The sequence below is a fragment of the Octopus bimaculoides genome, chromosome 7, assembly GCF_046866305.1.
Source record: "Octopus bimaculoides isolate indiv1 chromosome 7, ASM4686630v1, whole genome shotgun sequence".
NCBI classification, from domain to species: domain Eukaryota; kingdom Metazoa; phylum Mollusca; class Cephalopoda; order Octopoda; family Octopodidae; genus Octopus; species Octopus bimaculoides.
Window position 1 is genome coordinate 98,458,194 of NC_142934.1, and position 8,802 is coordinate 98,466,995.

The 8,802-nt window shown below is 39.4% G+C and overlaps 1 protein-coding gene across 5 annotated transcripts in view; it reads left to right on the forward strand.

The window, feature by feature from the left end:
• Positions 1–8,802, forward strand: part of LOC106880210 (uncharacterized) — a 35,631-nt gene that overhangs the window by 21,694 nt on the left and 5,135 nt on the right. Inside the window, exon 1 of one of the 5 annotated variants that reach the window (XM_089355749.1) lies at positions 450–861. The exons of the other annotated variants lie outside the window; for them this stretch is intronic. The gene's annotated coding sequence lies outside the window, so the exon portion shown is untranslated. Of the gene's footprint in view, positions 1–449; positions 862–8,802 lie in introns of those variants that run through there. 5 annotated transcript variants of the gene reach the window in all.

The window sequence follows — 8,802 nt, forward strand, 5'->3', positions numbered from 1 at the left end:
GAGCCATTTGGTAGTCTTGAAAGTATTTTCAAGCTTTGACACCATAAATTATCTTTGCTAACCCATAAAACTCTTGAGACAACAGAAATATCCAGTACATTTTCGCTATTGTCCCTCTTCCTGGTTTTATTCTCGTGTGTTTATATAAATCTACAACTTTGGCACAAGCGCCATATCAATCTAAACAGTGCCTATTCTTGACTGGTACTTATTTTAGTAAATTCTTGAGAGATGAAAGCGAAGTTAACTCTGCAGATAACTCTGGCAGGATTTGAACTCAGAATGTAAAATGTTGTGGCTAATTACCATAAGGCATTTTGTTCAGTGGCTAACCACCATCCTATTCTCATTCATTAATATTAATTTTTAGCCTAAGTAGAAGGTTACTGGTGTGCAGAGAGGAGACACATGATTACATTGACTCAGTGTTTGGTCTATATTTTTTTTAGGTCTGTTCTGAGCCCTGGGACTCATAAAGGTCAAAACTTAACCTGGTTTCCATAATGTATAAATGATTGAGATTACAGTATTCCTTCCTGAAGAGAATGATGATCCATTGCAGAGTTAACTTCCCAGCTATTGCTGGAATTAATTTATAGCTGAGTGGACTGGAACACAATGAAATGAAGTGTTTTGCTTGGGAATTGAAACCAAGATCTTATTATGATTATGAATGTAGCACCCTAACAACATGGCTGCAAAATTAATGTTAGTGGGAGATGAATTCAGAATGTAAGAGGAGACAAAAACTAAATTCTGCAAGACATCTTGTTTGACATTCTACCAATTGTGCTAATCTGTTTCCCTCTAATATATTGGTCTCATATTTTGGCAGAAGGCCAGTAATTTTGGAACAGTAGGGTAAGTCGATTACACTATATTGTTATATATTATGTATGAGGCTGTGAGGGAGCTTTTATGCAGTTGTTTGATCTGCTAGAAATAGCCACCAAATCTCCTACAAACCAAATTTTAAGAAAAGGAGTGTCACATTAGACATTATTTTCTTGGATATAAAAAAAAAAGGGGATAGTCATAGTTTGCTCAATCAAGATTGATGTGGAGCTAAACAACAACAATTACTGGTATGTGATTTATTAAACAGGATAATCCAACAATAGGAAATAAACCATAGAAGCCAAACGGTCAAGTTGTTTAGTCATGGGATTTTTTTTAGCAGAAATGTTTTGCATCTAAATACACTCCAATGTTACATTTCCAAGTTTAGTTAGATTTTATTGAGAATAAGTATCAGGTCACCTGGGAATATTATGTGAAACAAGAACCTATGCCTAAATCAAGCATTACTGCTAAGAAAGTAATTATGGTAAGGTTGGTCTCTGTAGTAACCCCAAACTCTAGGGAGATAAGAGTGTGGATCAAGTCTTTCCTAAGCTTATCTTGAGCGCACCTGTTCACACCTCCAGAGACAGCTAAAATGTTGCTTCTATACAGGTCATAGTGGGTTGATAGGAGTCTCTTACATAACGTGTCAGGCATAAACTGGCCTATGAGGTCACAGATATCCATGGTGTTGAATCCTCCCTTCACCATGTCAAAGGAGCCTTCTGGATCTGCTTGTTTAACCCAGACTGAATCTTTATTGAACAGTAGGGTCTTTCTGGCATGCATTATTACATCTATATCCCTGTTGCTAATTTCAGTGAACTCCTTAGAGTAATCAGGTGTTCTGTATAACAACTCTATCAATATGGATAATCCTTTCTACTATAGGCACAAGGCCTGAAATTTTTGGGGAGGGGTTAGTCGATTACATCAACTCCAGTGCTCAACTGGTACTTATTTTTTTGACCCTGAAAGGATGGAAGTCAAAGTTGACCTCAGCAGAGTTTGACTTCAGAAGGTAAAGATGGACAAAATGTCACTAAGCACCTTGCCTGGCATGCCAATGATTCTGCTAGCTCACTGGCTATCTTTCAATATAAATAATAAAAAGTTCACTATATTAAATTGGATGAACCTTGTTCTGCCTCTACGCAGGTTTACTATGAACCATGAAATTACTTCATTTGTGGTTGTACCATAAGGATTGATAGGATGCCTTCCTTATATCATAATTTATCTTCCTCAATATGTGCTTGCTCACTAGACCAATCCATGATTTTGCTGTGTTAATCAGAGGTCTGGAGATGCCACTACGATAGATTGCTTAATAAAGAGAATGAATGGGAGAAAGAGAGCCTGCCGTATGTCGACCCAATAGAGGGACCAGCTATCCGAGTTGATAGTACCAGGGTAGATAAAGCAATTAAGAGTATGAAGACCGGGAAAGCCCCCGGCCCATCAGGAATCACTGCAGAGATGCTCAAAATATCTGGCAGTGTTGGCTATAGCCTAGTCACCCGTATTACGAACCAGGTGATACACGAAGGAGTCATACCCAATGACTGGTGTAACAGCATCATAGTCAACTGCTACAAAGGTAAAGGTGATGCTTTAGATACAAATAATTACAGAGGCATCAAGCTGTTAGATCAGGTTATGAAAGTTACAGAGAGGGTCATAGCCCAACTAATTAGGGAGCGAATCAATTTAGATGAGATGCAGTTTGGGTTCGTGCCAGGTAAAAGCACTACTGATGCCTTATTTCTAGTGAGACAGTTGCAGGAGAAATACCTAGCTAAGGATAAACCTCTGTACCTGGCTTTCGTTGACATGGAGAAAGCCTTTGACAGGGTCCCCCGATCCCTTATCTGGTGGTCAATGAGGAAACTTGGGATAGAAGAATGGTTAGTGAGAGCTGTGCGAGCCATGTACAGAGATGCTGCCAGTAAGGTGAGGGTTGGAAATGAGTACAGCAATGAATTCCGGGTAGAGGTAGGGGTCCACCAAGGTTCCGTCCTCAGCCCCCTCTTATTTATCATAGTCCTCCAGGCAATCACAGAGGAGTTCAAGACAGGTTGCCCCTGGGAGCTCCTCTATGCTGATGACCTTGCCCTAATTGCGGAGTCACTATCAGAACTAGAGGAGAAGTTTCAGGTGTGGAAGCAAGGTCTAGAATTGAAGGGCCTTCGAGTCAACCTAGCTAAAACCAAAATCCTAATAAGTAGGAAGGTAGATAAAACACAAACCCCTTCAGGTAGATGGCCCTGCTCAGTATGTAGAAAAGGAGTAGGTAGTAACTCTATAAGATGTACCCGGTGCAAGCTATGGACACATAAGAGGTGCAGCAACATCAAAGGCAGGTTAACTAGCAAGTTAGTTTTTGTTTGTGGCAGATGTTCAGGTGCAATAAAGACTGTAAACAAACAGGAAACAACTTCTATCTCATTCCAGGGTGAAAAACTAGAGGTAGTCGATAGCTTCCGCTATCTGGGCGACCAAGTTAGTAGTGGGGGTGGGTGCGCTGAAAGTGTAGCTGCTAGAATAAGAATAGCCTGGGCAAAGTTTAGAGAGCTCTTACCCCTGCTGGCGACAAAGGGACTCTCACTCAGAGTAAAAGGTAGACTGTATGACGCATGAGTACGAACAGCCATGCTACATGGCAGTGAAACATGGGCTGTAACTGCTGAGGACATACGTAAGCTTGCAAGGAATGAAGCCAGTATGCTCCGTTGGATGTGTAATGTCAATGTGAATACCCGTCAGAGTGTAAGTATCTTGAGAGAAAAGCTGAACATTAGAAGCATCAGTTGTGGTGTGCAAGAGAGACGATTGCGCTGGTATGGACATGTGGTGAGAATGGATGAGGATAGCTGCGTGAAAAAGTGCCACACCCTAACAGTTGAGGGAACCCGTGGAAGAGGTAGGCCCAGGAAGACCTGGGCTGAGGTGGTGAGGCAAGACCTTCGTACATTGGGCCTCACCGAGGCGATGACTACTGACCGAGACCTTTGGAAATGTGCTGTGCGTGAGAAGACCCGGCAAGCCAAGTAAGATCATTGCCAGTGCCCCTGGACTGGTTCTTGTGCGGGTGGCACATGAGATGCACCATTTTGAGCGTGGCCGTTGCCAGTACCGCCTGACTGGCTCCCGTAGGATTTTCGAGCGAGATCGTTGCCAGTGCCCCTGGACTGGCTTGTGCGGGTGGCACATAAAAGACACCATTTCGAGCGTGGCCGTTTTCGTGCGGGTGACACGTAAAAGCACCCACTACACTCTCTGAGTGGTTGGCGTTAGGAAGGGCATCCAGCTGTAGAAACTCTGCCAAATTAGACTGGAGCCTGGTGTTGCCATCCGGTTTCACCAGTCCTCAGTCAAATCGTCCAACCCATGCTAGCATGGAAAGCGGATGTTAAACGATGATGATGATGAATCAGGTAGCACCTGAAAACAGAGGCAAAATTCAGTTTGTGAACTTTAATGGTTAAAAATGCATTCCTCTTAGCTAAGGTTTCTATCCTGTCTGCTGTATACAAAACACTCGCTAAATCTTTGACCTTGTTAATGTTGTCATATGTTTGAGGAGAAGCTCTCTGATTGTTTTCTGTGATACTGTTTTCCAAAACTCTGTTGTAGGTTTTTGTGTCTATTTTATATAAATTTCTTGTTTTTTTTTTCTAAATAAAGTAAAACCTATCTGAATTTTCAACCCTTTAGCATTCAGATTATTCCATCGTGTCTAATGCTTATCTATTCAGATCGTTTTGAATTAATCTTGCTTTATCTCATGGCTTTGAGACTTTGATGATGTGATTGTTTACTTTTATTATGACATTGTATGTTAGGTGTGAGAGGCTGGGCCTGGTTGATTTGAACACAAAACGGGTTGATTGTTCAGGCTAAATATAGCATGTTTAAATCCTATAGGATTATGGAAACCTATCAGAAGTAAGCTTTTGCTGGAAGAGTTTAGAGAACTAAATGGAATTTCAGTTTTTGGAGATGATGCCCTAGAGGTTTACTTTGAAGGCTTCTCGTTCTGTGATCTTGAGTGGAAATCTTCTAGACTTAATGTTGTAGAAATTGGATTCTGAGAACGATGCTGCTTGGTCATAGGAAAAGGCTTTCCACCTCATGCAGAGCTTCCTTGTGTAGAGTTTGTTAGGCAGTATAGGTATGTTCATTCAGTGTAGGCTATCAGAGGTCGTGTAACCTGATATTCTCAAAGGGAATATAATGCAACTATTTTCATATCTGTATAAGCACACAGCTGGAGAAACAGCTATAAAACACAAACCACATGGTGGCCTGGTAGGATACATTCTGCAACAAAGGTATATTATCACTTAGTTATCTATAAATCAGAAAAAAGGACACTAAATATTAGCAATAGAGGGGTTATATTGAGCAGCATATTACTGGTTATGACATATATTTGGTTAGTGCCGCTGGACTGGCTCCTGTGCAGGTGGCTTGTAAGAAACACCATTTGAGTGTGGCCATTGCCAGTACCGCCTGACTGGCCCTCATGCCGGTGGCACGTAAAAGCGCCTACTACACTGTTGGAGTGGTTGGCGTTAGGAAGGGCATCCAGCTGTAGAAACTCTGCCAGATCAGATTGGAGCCTGGTGCAGCCATCTGGCTCGCCAGTCTTCAGTCAAACCGTCCAACCCATGCCAGCACGGAAAGCAGACATTAAACGATGATGATGATGATGAATGTTACCATAAGGTTCATGCTGATTATTGCAGTAGGTAATAATGGTTTCAAATTTTAGCAAGTTTGGGAGAGGAGGAAAGTCAATTACATCGACCCAGTGCTCAAGTAGTACTTATTTTATCAGCCCCAAAAGGATGAAAAGCAAAGTTGACCTCAGCAGAATTTGAACTCAGAATGTAAAGACAGATGAAATACTGCGAAGCATTTTGCCTGGTGTGCTCACAGTTCTGTCAGCTCGTCACCTTTCTTGCACTAGGTAATATGAATGACTTTTCAGACATGCTGGCTGGAAGTGCATAAGTGCATAACCTTGTTTTATGCTGGTGGTACAAGCATCAAGCCAGGTTAAGTATATATATATATATATATATATATATATATATATTTCCTTTGTTTCTACAAAATGAGAAGATACATTGCAGAACTGTTATTTTAACGAGTTGTATCTATTTATCACCCAATGAGACATATCTGAACTGCCAGATGCTCCTGAACCAGTTGTTAAGTGTTCCACCTGTGAGGGATTAATGCTAGATGTGTCAAATCAATTGTCATGATTAATAATTAAAATTCTCATATATTCCATCTTCTGTCTTTCATTTACCATATATACATATGGATCAAAACAGTTTGATTTAAATCCGTTGGTACTCTTGAGTTTCAAGCATGGTGCTAGTTGTCAGCCATTTTTAATTCAAAATGGCTGATGACTAGCATCACGCTTGAAACTCAAGAGTGCCAATGAATCCATACATGTAACTTCTAATAAATTCGTCAAGTGCCCTTCTTTCGTTCGTTCACTCACTCGTGTACACACACACACACACGCACACACACACACACACACACACACACACACACACATATATATCTTCTGCTTAAAAAAGGTGATGTGCTTCCAGCCAATATATCTGAAGATTTATCAATATTACCAAGTGCAATAGTCAATGTAAAACCTATAGTAACATTCTGACCAAATATGTGCTACAAGTAATATACTGCTTAATGATATATAAAAGCATAACTGCTCTCTTGTTCATATTGAGTATGGCTTTTTTTCTGACTTATAAAGCAACTAATAATATATATATTTATATATATATATATATATATATATATATATATATATATATATATATATTTACAATGAGTTTGTACAGTTTTTGTACTAAATTCCATGACAAAATACAATACACATACACACACTTGTAGTTAGCTACAGACAAACAGCCACATGTATTCTGTTTATGCAATATTACTAACCTATTCAAGTTCATAACTATCACTTCCTATATGTTTATATTAATTTCAGATTTTCACAATTTGTATTTTATCTTCATCATCATTGTTTAATGTCTGTTTTCCATGCTGGCATGGGTTGAATGGTTCGGCTGGGGAGACAGGCAAGCCAGTAGGATGTGCCTGGCTCCAATCTGATCTGGCAAGGTTTCTACAGCTGGATATCCTTCCTAATGCCAACCACTCCGAGAGTGTAGTAGGTGCTTTTTACGTGTCACCGGCATGGGAGCCAGTCAGGTAGCACTGGCTTCGACCACATTCAGATAGTGCTTTTTACGTACCGCCGGCACAGGGCCAATGAGGGATGGGGTGGGTGGGGGGACTAGCATTGAGTATGTTCAGATGGTGCTTTTTATGTTCCACCAGCACTGGCAGTGACGAGCTAAGCTGAGAAACCTAGCAACACTAGCAAAACCAAGCAACCTCATAATGGCTCATTTAAAGGTGTAATTCAAACTCATTGTTTAATTAATCATCTTGTAACATACAAATTTCACTCGGCAAATGCTACATGCATGTACATAAACATGCACATGCACACACATTATGCATATGTCTATGAAGTCTTGCTCATTGCTAAATTAAGTACCAGCTGAAAGGTGGCACCATTTAATCTTTGATATATAATTAATCGCTGTACCACAAGATAATTTTGTCATAATTTCTTGGGTTGGTTTACAGATGATTAATTAAATAAAAGGTTTGAATTACACCTCCAAACAAGCCTTTATAAGGTTATTATTTGCTTTCACTATGGGTTCCTTTGTACGGATCTATCAAATCATCAAAAAATATTTGAAATTTAAACTGTGAATACTGGAATATCTGTTATTAATAAGTGTATAGCAAATGATAGTGACTAACTTCATGAATAGTTTATTAGTACTGTATAGGCAGAATACAGGTTTTTTTTTGTTTTGTTTTGCTTCCTGTTTCCTTTAAAGTCTGTCTCTGTCAATCTGCATGTGTGTGTCATTGTCATTTTACCATTCATTTTCCATGCTTGCATGGGTCAGATGGAATTTGTTGAGGTAGATATTCTATGACCAGATGCCTTCCTGTTACCAACTTTCACCAGTTTCCAAGTAAGGTAATATTTTCCCATTGTTTGGAAATGAAGGACAGTGACACACACCCATTCACATGTATGCACACACACACACACACACACCCACACACACCCACACCATCCTCATCATCATCATCATCAGCAGCAATATTTTTATGACTGCTTTCCGTACTGGCATGAGTTGCATGGTTGTTACAGTCCAAGTCACTTCTGATTGGAAGCTACTACTCTCATAGATTTGTACTCATATGTGTCATTTGGCTCAGTTTCCACAGCTGGAAACCCTTATGTATACACAAACACACATACCCACATATAATAATTAGCATTGTGTTTTTTTATTGTCAGGGAAAGCATGTTTTGTGGCAGTAGGAGTCTGTCTGATGTACAATAGAGAGTGAATTATAGTAGAGGAAGTAAAATGATTATGAATGGGAAGATAAGGTGTTTATCACATTGCTCTGACGGAACCAGGGAATAAAAGTGAGTTGGACTAAGAGCTTAGCTTTATATTGGTTTAAGCAGGACGAAAAGGAGGAACAATCTTAATATGATGATAAATAATGATATAAAACAAAATCTGTATGGAAGTCATAGTTTTACAGTAAATATTCTGATTAAAGAACCTCTGAAATAATGATCAATATATGAAAATTCCTAATGGTTTGTAAATAATGTAATAATTTTGTAAGTATAGTATCGCTATTTTAATTAAATGTTATGATTATCATTAAACCATCAAGTGGGCCAGTAAAAAAGAGTTATCAGTGAAAAGGCTGTCATTTTTGATAGCATAAGTATATTGTGTGTTAAATTGTCAATGTGACCCATCACTTTTGCAGGCAGTATGTACTATCACATTCAAACATTGT